We start from the raw sequence: 18626 nt of genomic DNA, 5'->3' as shown, positions 1-18626 counted from the left end.
GTTGGGTTTGTTTTGGAGGGTAGGGTGATTATTTGTTGGTTTGGTTTTTGAAAGGTAGAATATTAGGAGAAAACATGTGAAATCTTACTTACAGTTTAGTCCCATCACGCTAGGACTTACTATACACTGCACTTCCAGCTAAGCTGAGATGCTTCCAGAGCTTTTTCAATTAAAAAAAGCTTTGAAGTTTAACAGATTACTAAAACCAAATTAATTTTCTAATAAATAATTTCTGTAGCAAATTCCTAGATATCAGCACACAAATATTTTCAGAAAAAGGAAGGACAGACTCAAAACATAATGTCTTCACCATACTTGTACAACATATGTACTTATAACAAGAGTTTCCAGGTGTGACAAAGTAAAAAATTACAGGGAAAATCACAGATCTTTAGTTATGGAATTTCCAAAAGCAGTTTTTAACCAAAAAGCAAAGCAAAGTACAAAAAAGCTATTCAATGGGGATAAAATTTGGAGAGGAACAATGGTTCCAGAGTCTGTTATTTCTTCCACAAAAGCAAAAACTGAGCAGACTTAATTGCAAAGTTTACTTACTGTGCAAGCTTCACATACATCTCTTATTGTGGCAGATACTATCTATGGCTGTCAATAAATGCAGATGAATGTTCTGAAGGGGAAACAATCAAGACTTCTTACTTCATGAGTTTTGAAAGTGTACAACTACCCTTTTTATATAAAGTTACTTACTATCATTAACTCACTTTTTATGGGAGTTTTTATGTTTCTGGATATGAAATACATTATTTTACTCCATCTGTCCTGAGCTTCATTTCTGAAGGTACATGTTAAAAAATTTTAGGTCTCTCAAAATTCTCTTCTTGAAATATGATGAATGGGGTTCTAAATGTTTTTTATTTGGGGACCTTCCCCATCCTTGTCTCCAATTATGCAAATCACATATTGCAAACTCCATTAGTTTGTGCTTCAAACAGCTACAAAAGATAGATATCAATGTGTAATACTCCAGATTAATGACAGTGATACTGCAATTTGTCTAAATAAATATGTGTAGTTTCCTGAACTCTGTTTCTCAGCTTAGAATGGCATCATACAGTATAAATTTGCAATCACATTTGACAGGGGTTTCTGGATTACTATGTGCTCCAAAAGTTCACCTTTTTAATGTATTCTTTATTGATTCTTTTAGTTCATAACAGGACCAATGGAAATATTACACATCACACCATACTTGCCCCTAGGAAAAGTCTAGGAGACCTTTTTAGTTCCAGTATCTAGAAGGGGACAGCCAGACTCAGAGCATAAGTGTCCCTACCTTTTACTCCTGCCTTTGCTTCTGGATCACTAAGGGATGGCAGGACAAATATGGTGGTACTTTAGGCACCTTGTAAGCTTCTGTGTCTCACTGCAGAGTCTTTCAGGAATACTCTCTAAAAAAAAATAGAGCTCACTTCCCCTACCCATGTAATCTCTTCATAAAAGCACTACAAAAACGTGTTGGAGAGGAAGAGGAGAGGAAGAGGGGAGGGGAAGAGGAAGAGGGGAGGGGAAGAGGAAGAGGGGAGGGGAAGAGGAAGAGGAAGAGGAAGAGGAAGAGGAGAGAAAAAAGGAAAAGAGAAGAGAGGAGAGGTTCCTTTTCAGTTAGAAGGGACCTACAATGATCATCTAGTCCAACTGCCTGACCATTTCAGGGCTGACCAAAAGTTAAAGCATGTTGTTAAGGGCATTGTCCAAATGTCTCAAACACTGGCAGGCCTGGGGCATCAACCACCTCTCTAGGAAGCCTGTTCCAGTGTTTCACCACCCTCTTGGTAAAGAAATGCTTCCTAATGTCCAGTCTAAACCTCCCCTGGTGCAGCTTTGAACCATTCCCACACATCCTACCACTGGATAGCAGGGAGATCAGCCCCTCCCTCTCCACTTCCCTCCTCAGAAAGCTCAAGAGAGCAGTCAGGTCTCCCCTCCTCCTCCTTCTCTCCAAACTAGACAAGCCCAAAGTCCTCAGCTGCTCTTCACAGGATGTTCCTTCCAGCCTTTCACCAGCTTGTTGCCCTCCTCTGGATGCATTCAAGGACCTTCACACCCTTCTTAAATTGTGGGGCCCAGAACACCATATTCAGGAGTACTGCTGTATTTTGTCACTGATCAATCCTTCATCCTAACATCTACAGCACCTACCAAATGATTCAGAGATGACACAAAATTAAATAGTTCCTATTATTTTTCATCCAAAATAGACTTCACACTTCAAATACAGAATACATTAAGCTATGTACTGCTAAGCAGTAAATGTACAGGCAAATAAATGCAAATGCCAACAAAAGAATACTGCTCTATCTTTAAGAATGTCTTGGAAGAGATTACAATTGATATATATAGTCCTAAAAGATTCTAAGTATATATCACAATTCAGCCAAAGATTCTTAACTCAGTCAAAGAGTCTTAAAATTAAATATATTTATTTCTAGATTGAGTCCTAATGGCTCAAACTTTCTCAAATCAAGTCACAGATTAATGTATCATCAAAATAACTGATGCTTCTACAGAAGTCCAATATTAATTACTCTAATCATGCTTAAGTGTTCCCATTGACAAAAAGGTCTTTGGATGTTCAACTTCAGCAGAAAAATCTGCAGATTTCCTGTATTTTTTTTATTAATTCTAGACCCTAACTGAGACAGTCTGAATAAGCAGCATTTCCATTATCAGCAGAGGGGAAACTACTAAATTAGAATTTTTCCTGAACAAAATTCAAGGAAGTGGTAAAGCAAGAGTGATAGCAAGGGTCATTCACAAAGTAAAAAGAATAATGTGGTATATTTCCCAGCTATCTTAATTATTAATGAAATTGGTATTATTTGATTTGCTAATTTGGTAAAAAATGCTGTGACTACAAAGAAAGGAATGAAACTCAGAAACACTTCCTGTACTTCACACAACTTCATGTGACCTTGAACAATGCTGGTGCAAAGAGCCCAGACAAATTAGATTTTACATTTACAAGAATACCACACAGTGAACATCTAAGCATGTGAAAGTCTCCTGACAATTTTTCCAGGTTGTTCTCACAAACAGGTAAGAATTTCCTTGCTAAAACATCAATCGGCTCCCGATGGGAGTTACTTTAGGTAGGCCTGAGGAATAAGAAGCTTCAGAATTATGGCCTTTTCGTCACAGTACAGCAGTTCAAGAAAAAGGACAAGAGCAAGGGATTAAGGAAGATTAGATATTGTTCACAATTCAAATTAATCTTTGAGTAGATGATGGGTTATAAGTGACAGATGAATAAAGAGGTAGAATTTTCAAGTAAATGTTGCTTTTGTCCACAGCCAGGAGGATTTGCTTAGCTGAACTACAGTTTCCTCAGTGCCTGGCTGATGCAAGAACCAACAACAAGGCATAAATTTAAGCTAAAAAGCTTACCTTTATTAATAAAAGATATATTAATGAAAGATATATTAATATAATTTTGTTTTCTTCCTTTTTAAGCAGAAAGCTGGTTAGTCAAGAGAGCAAATCAAGCAGGTAAAACTTACAGAAAAAAAAGGGCAACAAATACTAGTGCCTGAACTCTCCTAGTTCTTTCAGTCATCTGGAAAACCGTTCTATCAAGGGTAAGAGATCAGACAAGCGTGCTCAAATAGCTGGTGTTATATGATGGCTCATCTATATCGGGTAAGAGTAATAGAAGACACCTGGAAAAGCCTAAGTAAACACGAAGTATCCTATATATAATAATCTTTTATGCAATTAATTTTTAAAATTCATAGGAAATTTTTATAAATTCAGGGGTATTAAATTAGTCAATCAGGGACAAGCTTTATCTTTTTCTTTTGAAGCATGCATAAATATCCTTGATACAATGAAGAAAAAAAAAAAAAAAACAAAACACCCAAAAAGAACTCAACATCCCAAATCAGTTAAAACTAACAATACCTATTTAAAAATGCAGAAAACCAAAATGTGAATAGTTTAAACAATTGTGTGCAGAATATTTAGACAGCTTTTTGTCATACTATGTTTGTTGTGTTTTGTCCAAGCAAAAAACCCGTTGTAATAAGCATAATTATTTTAACAGATTTCAATGAAGCAGTTCAGGACAGACTTTTAAAGCTACTTTATTATACAGAGTAACATAGAAGCAGTATTTTTTCATTTCAATAAAGAAGTTTAAAATATTTTAATAAATGCCTTTATATTACTGGATTTTATATTCCTGAGATGTAAACAAAACAGTAACTCTGCAAAGCTCACAGAAGAACTACATAAGCCATTTTACGCGGAGAATATACTTTTCCTTCTTTTCTATGAATGTATAAAGCTCTCCTTCAAGCTCTTACCAAATCTATTGATCTGTGAAACACAGTGCACTCCAGGGAGGCAATTCACTTGACGTTCTGTATCAAATGATGAGATGAATAATGATCATACCATTTGGTAATTAAACGTCTTACAAACCTTTTAACTGACTGAACGTCAGTAAGGTCAAATGAGATCAAACCTATTTTTTGTTGCTGTTTTTAATTCTTCTATTAACAATACAAAAGTCATACTTAACAATAACTATAATATTACATGGCAAAATCAAATAATTAAACAACATTTTTTTTATTCCTGTATTATGACATAGTTTGATTACACAGAGAAATTGTTCTTTCATCCTACAGTCCTATTATAATCTTAATTGTAAAGCTTTTGGAGAGGTAGCCACTCACCAGTACAGTGAAATAACTAGCAATGTTATTGGATTAAGGGAAATGAACAGCACATAGAGCAAATCTAAAACATACCGAAGCACCAAGCAATTAAAATAAACCTCCTTGATCACTTCCTGTATAGTTACAGGAATCAGACTGTTTATTAGAGGATGAGTACAGGGCATTTCAATACTTTGAAGTCACTATCAATGTTCATCACCTTACACATTAATTTGGACATCTTATCTATTAACATATACTAATAACTTCAAAAATTGACACTGGAAACAAATCCAAAATATTTAATAAAGAAGTCACCTACAACTGTAATTTCATGAATAGTTTTATATTTTGCCTGTAAATTTGCTAGCTGCGAAGGCAATGAGAAGATGCAGCCAATATAGTTTTTACTACAGACTGCCAGTACTGCAAAAATCACTTGCCTCAATAACTAGAAGTTTCTTCCCAACACCTCCATCACAACTGGGATTCCTAGAAAAGACAGTATTTATTCCCATATGACTTTGGCATAACCTTATTGGTTGTCATGAATCAAGGCCTTCATTGCCAGAAAGAATAAATCCCTCCATCTTTATGCAAACTATCACCATCAGAGTTTACTGCCTGAAGATTCAGATCCCAGATATTAAAGAACATCTTAGGATTTTCCTCTAGCTATTTACCTAGAAAACAAAGAAATCTTTATTAGCCTATAAAGAAAACATCCAACGTCTTTCTCAAAAACAAATTAGGACCGATTTAGTCAACTTTCAGAAACATACAATTGAACAAACATACAATCAAAATCTGAAATAACTAAACAACACAATCAGTAACAGTCTGTATATTTATTACAGTTCTGTCTTGCAGAAGAGCAAACTGGCCACTCTCAAAGAACCATCCTTAGTCTACTGTGGCTAGTATCCTTGTGTTGCCTCAGGTGCTTCTGCACAGCTAGAGCCCAGAAAAGAGAAGTTTCTGGCAGAAACTGAAAGAAAGACAGGATTTTTACAACGCATCTGAAGAAGTAAGGCAGCAGATGAATTTGCCAGCCGGACAGAAATTTTCTGGTGAAGTCCTGCATCCATGCTGAGGATTGGCTGCTACTATGCAACATGAGAGAGATGTGGGAGATACCTTCTTAATATCAACTGCCAGTTGCTCACAGTACTTTGTCTTTCTTTGTCTCAAGGCTGGGAACAGAGGTCAAGTTCACAAAATGAAAAACAGGTAATTAAATCACAAGCTCTATCTTCTGGGATCATTTAAGTATTTGACAGGGTATTCAAGATCATAATGTAGGAACTTCAGAACACTGCCCTATCAAATACATTCAGTCAATCCAATATATAGCTTTTTCAGGCCTAACAAGTCAAATAAATTTAAAATACCTTGAACTAAAAATATTTTTGAATTGCAAAATTGAAATAATATAAATAGGACTGCAGTAACATTAATACTTCCTCAGATCTCAGTTTCTCATATAGTCCAGAAGTACAGCATTCAGCCAATCTCTGAGAGACAAAGAAAGATCAAATACTCATTTTTCTAAAAGTTCAACATTAAAAACTTAAAGGAAAAAATGTTACTTTACTGTAAATAACTGGAGTATTCCATTATCTTTTACAATTGAAAGTAAATAACCATGGGACTTCCACAACTGTGTAACTTCTCCTAAAAAAGCAAATAAAGAGGTGCTCAGATCAAACTTATCTTAGAACAGTATTATGCATGTGATTTAAGCTGAGACCTATGAAAAGATGCTCTGTGGAGGCTCAAGGCCTTCAACATATGCTCACTTAACAAACAGCCACAGCAGTTAAGGATGCTCCTGCTCTCTCCCTCCTTCCTCGGCTGTTTGTTACCTTCCCAATGCCAAAGCTGCCTGCTGCCACCCAGGAGCTGGCTAAACAACCATACAAGCACTCCTCAGTAACTTTCCTGCAAAGCCAAGCAGCATGGTCTAAACTGTTATGGATTTTCCACTGCATCATCTGGGAATCCTTTCCACATTTATTTCCATTTTGCTTTTTGAAAATGACAGGTTGAAGAAGAGAAGGAAGAAAGCAAGCAAACACAACTCGTGCTGTAGGGGCAATAATGAATTTCTGAGAGAGGGTGAAGATACGTAAAACTGCAGCACCTGCTCATTAAATAATTATGTGATTTAGTTGTTAAAAGGATTATTGATGATGATGAGTCTAATACTTCTGCAGAGAAAAAGAAAGATTGACAAATGGGCATGCTTAGGTTCCACATTCCTTGTAACATTACTGCTCGAAAAGGCAAATGCAAAATTATTCTGTCCAAAGAGAAATCTTTAAATATTTTTCCATTCATTTCTGTAATTCAGTTCAACATACCAGCCTTATTTGTAAAAATAAAATAAATAAGAATGCTGTAATTCATTTAGTTCACTTAACCAGTAGAGAAACTGGTCTGAGTCAAAATTCCAGTTTAGAAGTTCTGACAGGATGATGATGCAAAAATTACAAAATCCTGAACTTTTTAAAATGAGCAGTAACAATCAAGTTTTAGAAGTACACCTACCTAAAACTAAAGTAAAATCCTTTGACTGTGTTGAGTAGAAATTTTGTATGTGTTATTGTTTTAATTCTTTAATAAGTGATGGAAAGAGAGAACTGGATTTGTATTATGTCATGAAAATATATCTTACAGCAAACAGAAAACAAAGTAAGAACTAGTGGCAGGTGGCCATGTAAGAAAATTTCTATATTGTCAGGAAAAAAGCTATATATTCACCAACTTGACTGTAGAATGTACTGTTCAGATAATAAATACTAGTTACAAACTAGTTGCAAAACATTTAGGACATGAGGTCACATGTCTTTGTCATATCCCACTATTCATCTGCTCCAGTTTGAAATGTTTAGTAGTTAACTTCAGCAAAATCAGAATGATATTAGGTTGCAAATTCAATTACAGAAGCACAGGAACACCTATATTTACTTCAACAGATCTAAAACAAAATTTAATTCAGTTTCTACTTCAGGTATAACAACACAGAATTAAAATTACAATCCATTTCCCATTAGTGTAGTTACCTATAAAAGTATACTTAACTGAAGTATATAGATTCTAAATTTCTATTTTGTATATGTAATATATCATGTCCTACACACTATTCCTGAGAAGGCACTGTATATTGTTTAAACTATAGCAACAAGCAGTTGTAACTTTGCAGGCTAAGATTACATGTCTGGTATTCTCTTTTGCAAAACCTTCACTGGTTCTGAAATAATTTACTGAATCTTCACATAAGTACTCAAATATATATGCATATGTTTGGATGTAGGACCAGAACCACCATATGAACAAAAACATGACCTATTTTGCTTCTCTAAAAGACTCAAGCTTAGAAAAAAAATTGTAAAACTTCCTTCAAAAATTAAACTGTGAATATTTTAATTTTGAAAAAAAATCTGATGCAGTTACGTAGTTTTCCCCATCAAATCACCAGTAAAAAAACCCCTATCTATCTCCTGTAGGCTGTGACTGACAACAATTACCACTGAATAGCTTTTTTACAGACTACATTAAAAATTCTGAGGCCCAGTTCCTACGGGACGGTGATCTTTGTACAGTTCCTAGATGACAGTGCCCACAACAAAAAAAAATCATTACTTCTTTCTTTGCTAGATCCCATAATGCCTTTTTCAGAGGAGAGAAGAAATCACTCCCCAAGACAGTTAACAAGCACCACTTACAAATATAAAACTCATTTTAAAATCATCTTTTTAGGGAGGTTAACTCTCAGAGCAATCAAATAAACATCTATTCCATTTTCAAGATCCCATTTATTTTCAGGAATTAGATCTGCTGTTATTTCTTCCATATGCAGTTACTTGTACTGAATGGCTTTCTTTATTGCCTACTTTTTTTTTTTTTTTTTTTTTTTTTAAATAAAGACTTTAAATAGCTAATTCATCACATTTATCATGGACTGATTTCTGGATAAGGTAACTTCAAAAGCATTCCAAAAATACAGATAATTTCTTTTACTGTGTTACTTGAAAACACAGGAAAAAGTAGTATGAATATCAGTATTTCAAAATTACCTCAGATATGGTCAAATAAGAAACCATGCTGAAAAAAACTGCACAAATAAATTGTTCTGAGAAACAGGGGAAACCACATTTGGTTTCTTTAAGTTTTACAGAAATGCAAAGTAAACCACTGTTGAGGTTTCTATTTCTCTTGATAAAATTAGCTTTTATTCTGTCTAAATCAATCTGTGTTGGAGCACTCACACGTCTCAGCATTTTCTTCCAAAAACTGTGGCAACTCTTAATGACTTTACAATTTAACGAGAAAAACCTCTAAGAGATAGAAAAGACTTCACAACACAGAAATGAGCACTGATTCTTTGTCTTGGATCTCCTACCAGGGTAAAAACCAAGGCAATTCTACGTATATAATTAAATTCTAATTAAACTAACGTTCTCTGTTGCCTCCTCTGAAAAACAACACTTTCTAAGAACCTGATTTCATAGAAAGCAGAGAAGGAAAACAGAAGGCTTAAAACAAGAATTTGTGGTAGAGTTCTGTCTACCTCTAGTCCTTTCCACAGAAAGACAAAGCTGTTGATGACCATTTTATCCTATTGTATGAACAGAAAGAACACCATAGAATGAATGAAAAGAGACTTTCTTCAGGAGGATGGGAAGTCCTGTCTTGATAGCATCACAGTCACTATGTTTTGCGTTTTAAGTGTTCAAATTTTAAGTCTGGAAGTGCTGTGAGAGCATTAAGAATTTGGCCAGACACAGAGTCATCGGCATGGCAGCAACAGAAAAGACCTCTTCAGAGCACAGCTGGTGCCAGTGCTGGTGCTAGTGCTCTGCATTATAAACACAATAGAGTAATTTTCCCTCTTAAATATATGACCAGGGTGGGAAAAACTAAGACTACCATTCGCATTTCTTAGATTTATTCACAATCATATTGGAAATAGGATTTTGGCCAGCACCCCTGCCACTGTACACATCAGCACAACTAGCTGTATATTCTGGCTAACAGTTAATCTGGAAATCCATCCTTACTATGTTTTTCCACTCTGTCAACTCATTCCTGCAAGTCATTTTCAAAGAGCTCATTTATAATTTATTTCAAACCCAATATTCGTGAAATCTCACAAGCATCCCATCATTAAGTACCAACAGCACAATTTGTTATAATAAATATCTTAACTTTAAAAAATAAAATATAATTGATATCTAACACTACAAAAAAGAACAGATTTTGTTTAAACAGAAATATAAGAGCGAAATTAATATATTTGTTATTTAAATGATTGTATTTTCAAGATGGAAAACCAAAGCTGCATCTGCAAACTTTGTTCATGTATTATTAAGTTATTTTATATTCATTTCCTTTATTAACTCTAAGAGAGTTTGACAAAATTGTACTGAACTAAAACACTGGTGTCTTGCTTTCTAGAAAAAGTGGTCCAACTAGTAAGAAGAAACCCACCAGTGTAACTAAAGAGACAAATTCTCATTGTTATCCAGGTAAAAGAATAAGAGGTGTATGTTATCTGTTGCATCTTAACTCACTTATTATTATGCATTATCTTATTTCTAAAAATTATACAGACATACTGCTCAGCTCATCTACAGCAACTCTTTACAAAAAAAGTGTTGTGAAGAACATTTGAGGTTTGTTGACCATTATTCTGAACAGTTTGTCACAATAGCTCTAGCAGTTCATATTTTTTCATGTACTGTATCACACATACATTTAGAAATGTCAGGGCTTATTTTAGAAACTTCTAATATTCAAAATTATGTCAGTGATTACTAAAAACCTATAGAAGTAACAATCTATTTTGCATTATTTCACAGAATTATTTTCTCAAATAATAAACTCACCCTCAGTTAATCTCTACTATTTTTTAAAATTAATTTTTAGGAAACTGTTTATCCACCACCAGTCTCTTAAAGAATCAGAAGCAGAAAGAAAAATAAAATCAGTATATCCATTACTCCTAAATTTTTAAAAAATTCCTTTGTTTGAGAGATATAAGAATTTAAACACCAATGGAAATTCCACTGGAAGTGATGATAATATTTTCAACAATTAAAATTTTGGTAAAAGCCATTAACAGTTTAACATCAGGCCAGCTAACACCTTTTTTTGGTATATTGTGCATAAAAAGTATTCCCATCTGTTTCAATGCTTTGTTTTTTTCATGGGCTTAAACCTGTCAAATTATTCCATTTGATTTCAGAGAATTCTCATATGGCAATCTATTTTATTTACTTTATCTTCAATAAAATGGTTGAGTGAGCATTAGCAACTATGAGACACAAGTTTCAATCAGTCCTCTGCCAAAGGCGTCAATCTACATTAGACCTACTGTGCTGTGAGCTGCAGCCAGAAAGCTGGAGTAAGACAGGGCAACAGTGAGTGAGTGAGCGAGACCTAATAAAGCAGCAGTGAAGAGAGAGAAAATTCTCCCTAGACACTAGCATACACTGCTTATATAATGCATGTGCCTAGTTCAACACACCAGCAGCTCCTTAATAAAGCTGACAGCTAAAAAGGAGCTTCAGACTCCAACTTTATTTTACATGACAACTACAGTAATGGTCCTCTGTTCTCAAGCAGGCCACGTTTCGAAACTTGTATTCAGTTCAGTTAAAAATTAAGAGTTCTCACCTCTCTCATTCATGTCACAGAAAAAAGAATCATAAAATTACTAAGATGCACAACATCTCTCCTCATTTCATACAATTACTTGAAAAAACATCAGATTTCAGCTAGCTTTTCCCTAAAAATCTCTATGCTAGAAACCACAAAACAATCAGTGTATTTGAGCAGTATCTCATTTCTGAAGGTATCATTAAGGACCAATTTCAACAAATGTAAGACATCACTCCTAGATGCCGTGAAAATATCTCCCAAAGCACAAACTCTGTAATAAGTGATGCAAGTTCATGTTTGATATGCGCTGTAAAAAGCAGATTATTTTAATAGTGCTCTTCCTAGCAAACCAGACCATTAAGACTACTTAACGTTCAGCTGAATTGAAAAGCTGGCCAGTTTTAATCCGCAGTTTGATACTTTGTATAATCATAGCAAAAATTTACTACATCACAGTTCCAAGCCACAAATTTGATTCTATCAATGTAAACTACTTTTTGACAAAAGTTGCCTTCAAGTTCCCCCAAATCAGTAATTTACAGCTATTCACAATCACCCTGGAAAGATAATTCAAAAATCTACAACAAACAGTGTCTCCGTTCTAATACAATTCCATTAAAATGTAAAATACTCTTTATGTTTCAGACTCTTTGTGGTGGAAACCAGATTGAAGACAAAGCTCATCAATCCCTATCCAGTTACTTCTTGGAAAGCAGATACCACCTTTTCCTTCTGACATTCTGTATATCCTCCTACCCTTCACCTACAGCAGTCATCAAATCTTACTTGCTTTCTGACCAGACATGTGGAAGAGTTACCCATCTTCATCAACAAAATTAATGCCAATTCATTATTCATGTCAGTCATAAATGTGATCACCAGTAATAGGTCCTTACATAACTCTTGAGTTCCAGTTCAGCTGCAAGATTAACTATATGAGATATACTTCTGTACTTACCTAACAATATGATTATGCCTGCCCTATGCAAAATAAATATATATATATGTAGACGGAATATGTTGTAGGTATACAAAATGTATATATATACAGCACATGTAGATGAGTTGTGCTGTTTAAAGTCCTGTAGTACCAGGAAGAAACAGGAATGGACACAATGTCTCCTCTTTCACAATTTACCAATACAATACAGAAGAGCTAGATCAATCTAACGATACTGAATACCACAACTACAATTCAGTTCACTAACACAGAATATATTCATATTTAGAAATCTTCCTTACCTTTTTTTCCAAAGCCTAATGAACTTAGAAAATTCACATGTAACTGTACCATTAATATCCCCAAAAGTGTCCATTAAAGCCATCAGTCCAAAACTTGAACATTTTTCTCTGCTTTCACATTTTTCCAATATGGAGTTTTGTCTTGGTTTCAGTTTTTCCAACTCTAACTCAGTTTTCTAAAACTTACTGCTAAACAGTTAAGTGGTCAGAAAGCAAACAGATTTTTTCTCATTGCTAATTAAAATCGTACTCATGAATGCAATTTTATTTTCATCTATTTCTATCACTATTTTATGACTGAATCCCAGTTTTCAATCAGTGCAAAGACACCGTGTCCTGCCATAAAAAAACTATCAACTCTAAATAACATACTGAAGAACTAACATTCAGAATTTACTATTTCCTCGTGGACGACAGAAACATTCACTCTCCACTTTCACATACTGCTAGAAATAGAGACCAGTGCCAAAAAGGCCAAAAAGATTTTGGCTTTCTTTGCAGAAAGCATTTTTATAGATTGTATTTAACTTAAAAGTTATGGAAGAAAATAATGGAGGAAACAGAGTAACAGTTATTTTCCTCCGTATGCCTTAAGTTCCAGACATACTGGAATTCAATAAAATTATACTGCCAAACTACTATAGATGCACAAGTCATTAATACTGCATTTCTGACATTACTTGGTACAATTACTACACATTTTCTAACAAACCAATCATTTCTCCAAAATACTGACACTGTCTATGAAAAACTAGTATTACTAGGGATTACAAAGGCCAAGTTGCATGTCAAGTCCTGTGTATAAATACATGTCAGAAATGCAGCCCTATTTCCATTGCTACCTAGAAAGCAAAAAAATCTGACCTTTCTAGTGTTTTCTCCATTGGGTAATGTAAGAAAAAACCCTGTTTTGCAAATACATTACTACATATTACCATAGAGCTGCACACAAATTCATATGTGATGCCTGTTTCCCTGTATAGTGCTGTATATCCTTTGATTTACAACACAGCTGAAACTAATATTCTATCTTTTCTTCTTTTTAAGGTTTCATCATATTTATACCATACCCTTCAGGCCAGTGCCCCAAGTCCTTGGAAAAAGATGAAGTTAAATTGGAAGAAAGGAATTTTCCTTTCTTATTACCCTGTGGGTAAAGACAGTCACAGTGAAACACATATTAGGACAGTTTTGTTTTGCACTGCTTTGAATTAGGTTAAAAAGGTCTGTGCTTCCTCCCAGAGGGTGAAACTTTAGAAAACTTGTTATAAACATAGTTTCAGCACTAATTACTCTCACCATCATTAACTTCTCTGGAATTACTTCTTTTTCTTGCCTGAGCCATCAATTTATGAAGACGGATATATCAATATTATGGAGCACATAGGTATATCTAAATATTTCATAATACCTTAGCAGTTACAGTACATGGCATACAGGGAAACAATACAAACTTACTTCGAAAACAGTTGTGTACACAGAAGCAACTGGGCCTGGTTCCTATTATGGTGAATTAGTTGCCCCTTGTTGAAATCTGCATCTATAAGATTTAGTATCGGGCACCAGTTGGGCATAGTTTGCAATTTACACATTAAAATATTGCCAAAAATTCTGAATGCGAACAGTTCTGGAAATATTCTCAAGATATTTTTTACCCCTGTAGGAAAAGCAAAATATGAACAATTGCAACACTCGACATGTAGATTAATTTTTTGTTGCAAGTATGAAAAATCTGAAAGAGATGTGAGTGGCTTGCTAAAAAAAAATGGTATCCAGTTGTACACGATACACTCAAGATAGCTGTGACAGTCTGGAGCAAAGCAAGGTATTCAGTGCTGGCATGCCAAGTCCTAAACTGGTACTATACCCAGTAACAGTGTTTCTTCACAGGCAGGTTCACAAAAGCAGTTCAAGCAAGATTTGAACTTATGGTCCTTCACATCATGGGATATTCCTGGTTACCAATGGAACAGAGATCATCCCAGTTTCAGGAAACTAGGAATATCCAAACTCAGGCATTCATTACTATTGAATCTCGTGGTTTAAATTTTAAATTTATTACAAAAAATACTTATATAGTCTAAAAGAATTTCTAACCAAATTAGCTCAATTATCATACTCCTAATGCACCTGATGTAATGAAACTATACAGAGTTCCAGAGACCTTGGTGAGAGAACCATGTTTTCACCAATCCTGGAAAAGCATGTATGGAAAGCCTATATGACTTAAATATTCTCTGCTACCTAGTCATAATACAAGCAGTCATACATCTCAGTGAATCACAGGAAGCAGAGATCAGCTACTTGAGAATGGACTGGTAAGCAAGAACAGCAACTCTAGAACAAAAGAAAGTTGCAAAAAATAATACTCAAAGGTTAGTGAGTTATGCTTGACCTATACTCACCTACTCCTTCTAAGCCTCAAAAAGACCTTTTAACTTCAACCTTGAACGGAAGTGATGTCCAAAACCGATTCCAGTACCATCGTCCTGACAAGACAAAGAGAAATGTTTACAGCTATTTAGATATCATTTAATGAAAACAAAACAGAATTGGCTTTATCACATCCTCTAATTAGTTCCAGATGTGCATAATCTGATTCTTAAGTATTCTGAAGGACAAAGGAAGAAGCTGCCATTTTAAATTTTTCTATTTTGACATAAATATTTTCGTTGAAAGTCATCAGTTTATATAGTCCACAAAGACATACAATTGTTCAAGACTCTGCCTGGTAGTAGAGGGACAGATAAACCATCACTCAAAGTCTAGTCTTATTTTTTTAAATTCTATTTTTATTATTAAAGTACCTAAAGGCAAACAAAAGGGAGGCTTCCCTGAAGTAGTTTACTCCAGACTGCACACAGTATCACTACCAATAAGTTCACAAGGTCATCTGAAGGAAGGAACAGAAACTGGGAGACAGCATGCCAATGAAATTTAAATCTATATGCATTTTAGGAAGGATAAAAGGACAAGTAAAAAGAAAAAAACAGTTCTGAAGCTGAGACTGCAAGACTACATGGAAGGGAGAAGATTGGACAAGACAGAAGAAACAAAGAACATGCAGGTCCATAGAAAGTATATTTACATTACACCTATGCCTGAGTACATCCCTCTTTGCTGATATCAACTGGCATAGGTAATCCTACATCCATGCTAGTATACTCATATATGCTCCAAAACAGAGGGGCTGAATGAAAACTGTCTAATGGAGGTGGTAGAAAAAATGTCTGGTAATATTCTAGAAAAATATTAGCTTGCAAAGACCTGGTAATATTTCCAAGCATTATTTAATTTACTAATATAGACATAGCCTTAATGCCTGAAACTCTGCTACTTCTGAAGTCGATCCTACCAGCCTCTCGATAGTGCCTCTTGGCAATTTGCCCTTGCTGACAAGGTCAGACAGAAGCAGACTGAAGAGTAAAACGAATGCAGAATTTTATAAAGAAAAGACTGCTTTCCCACTGTTTAAAAAAAAAAATCTGTGTTCCAACTGGCATTATTAATATACACTTTGTTACAAGATGTTTGGACATTTAAAAGAGCTGCAGTTCTAACTTATTCCTTTGTTTGTAGAGTATAACAAAACCTGCTGGGAAGGTCGAAGTTCCTAGAAAACTGAAAGCTACCTGGCAGCCTCTGTAGTAGAACAAGTGAGGAAGGAAGAGCAAAGAATGACAGGCTGGAGGAATAAACACTACATGAAACTCCGGCACAGTAGGACAGCACTGGGAAATGAGAAGGAAATCTTCTGAGTTCTTAATACAAAGAAGAAAAAAAGAAGAAAATGTTAAAACCAGCTAACAATTCTAAGGCAAATATGAGGAGGTGAATGTGGGTGGCAATTCTTTAGAAGTTGTTAGAAAGTAAACTATGTCAATGGAACTTTGCTTGATGGCCATGTGGTCACCTTGAATCCAGAATGGTGAGATGGATACAGCCTTCTTAGAAAAAAAATTTAAGATAACATTTTATCATAATTATTCCTAATGTCAAAACAACCACACTCATTAATCTTGATTATTAAATTTTATCTTTGGTCTTTTTCAATTATCAGGATTTCTATAATTTTTCAGCAGTCAATAAGGAACATTTAAAGTAGGCAGGATCACACATAGTAGATGTGACAGATATGTCACAGACAGATGTCAGGCCTTACCTAACAACTTCCTTTTTACCTGTACAAATCTTCACTTATCTTTTGACCTGTGTTTGATTTATGTTACATTTCAGTGTGGTTTACCTGATGAAGGCAGCTGCCTCTTAAAAATAGTATTACTTTTGTTATAAACATTCATTTCTTTTGAATTTTGTTTGCATCCTAAAACCTCGGACCTGAATCATTCCAGTTATTCCAGTTTAACATTTTGCTACATTACCTCCAACCAAGCCACCACGTTCCATCCTTTGAACCACAGCAGGAAGATCTTTAATATCATTGTTTACCTATTCCATATTGACAGTGCTTACAGAGGTATTTTTTTGGTTCTTCAATATCTAACAATTCCATTTGAATTCTATCTGAACCTTAAAAGCTGACAAATTCAAAGAGCTTGCCAACCAAAGCCTTAAAAGTATTCTGACAGAATTTATTTCTTAAATACAGTTGCAATGGGTGAAAGTTCAATCAATTCCAACAGCTCAATGTAGTACAGTTTACTCAGGCAGGAACACTCTCGTCATGTGAACAGTAGCATACACCTGAACTGAAAGTCACCTAACATGCCACTCATCTTTGACTTCCCATTCAGGTCCCTAAAATTTCTGTCAAACAAGCAAATACCACAAACTTCTGCAATAGCTGAGAAAGAGAAACTGCAGTGGTCAACAACTGAATTACTTTGATATGCAGAGTCTTATCAAAATGTAGATTTAGAGGTACTCTAGCAAAATTTTTCTCCAAATGATAAAATGTGTAACAATTATGATCACCCACCTAGCACAGAAGCCAGATAGATGATAGATGCATTTTCAACACTGACAATGTTATGCACTTTAGGTAGTATTTTGTCATACAGTATGCTGTACTAGACATCTTAAAGTATTATTCACTGTGAACACAACTAACAGAATTTGTTTCTTATTTATGTGAATTGTCACAGATGTTTCAGCAATCACTAGAATATAAAAATAATTTGATTCAAAATGAAAGTCAAATTCATTCCTAGATGAAGATATTCCTTTGAAACTTGACTTAAATAAACAAATACAATGCCCACGTGCCACAAACCATTCTCTTTAACTCTTTTATTTATTTCTTGCACTTATCTCTTAGTTCATTTTACATTTAGATCACAGATCATTGGGATAAGTTTACCTGTTATATGTTTGAACCCTGCCTCTATGAAAGTATTTTGATTTGAGACTACATTCTGTTATTCATTATTCTGCCTTGTTGGTAGCCTTTGGTATTTTTTAAAATGTAAACCCATCAAAGTACACTACAGCTCTTAAGCAGTTCTACTTTTTGATAAATCAACAGCCATTCTGACATGTCTGTATCTGACTTAAGACCTACTTATTCCCATTTTCTCTACAGTAAAAATGGTTCAAACTGAGCATTACTGCTCTAAGTGGGTATTTGTATAAAATATTCCAATGAAACACTACTCACCAATGCATCCAGAAATATTTTAGAACATGGCTGAGGGCCACCTATATAAGGTATCTTTAGATATAGTTGTTTTCAATTGGAGAGATTGGGCCAAGGACACAGCTGGTTTCAGTAAAGCAAGAATTATTTCCTAAAGAGACTGACTATTATTTTAGAGGCATATACATTCACTGGTACCCATAGCTTCTGCCTTTCCATGATACAGCCCCTTCCATGCAATTAAAAAAAATAAGAAGTCTTAATTCATAATAGAGGACTTCTGAGCAAGTTTTAAGCTGCACTATATCAATAGGACATCCCAAATTTTATTTGAAAATACATCATTTACACACAATCCCTAATGTATATCTTCTAAAAGTATGAAATAAAAATGTTTAAAGTTACTTAGCAGTCAGACTATGCATTTTTATATTTAAACTACTTCA

General features: G+C 34.7%; 1 protein-coding gene across 4 annotated transcripts in view; it reads right to left on the bottom strand.

The window, feature by feature from the left end:
* FOXP2 (forkhead box P2) overlaps window positions 1-18626 on the bottom strand; it is a 444944-nt gene that overhangs the window by 283978 nt on the left and 142340 nt on the right. For all 4 annotated transcript variants that reach the window (XM_074903120.1, XM_074903121.1, XM_074903122.1 and 1 more), the window contains exon 3: window positions 14990-15073. The gene's annotated coding sequence lies outside the window, so the exon portion shown is untranslated. The remainder of the gene's footprint in view (window positions 1-14989; window positions 15074-18626) is intronic.

Source organism: Athene noctua, chromosome 3 (assembly GCF_965140245.1).
Source record: "Athene noctua chromosome 3, bAthNoc1.hap1.1, whole genome shotgun sequence".
Lineage (NCBI taxonomy): Eukaryota > Metazoa > Chordata > Aves > Strigiformes > Strigidae > Athene > Athene noctua.
This window is presented reverse-complemented; position numbering and strand designations above follow the sequence as displayed.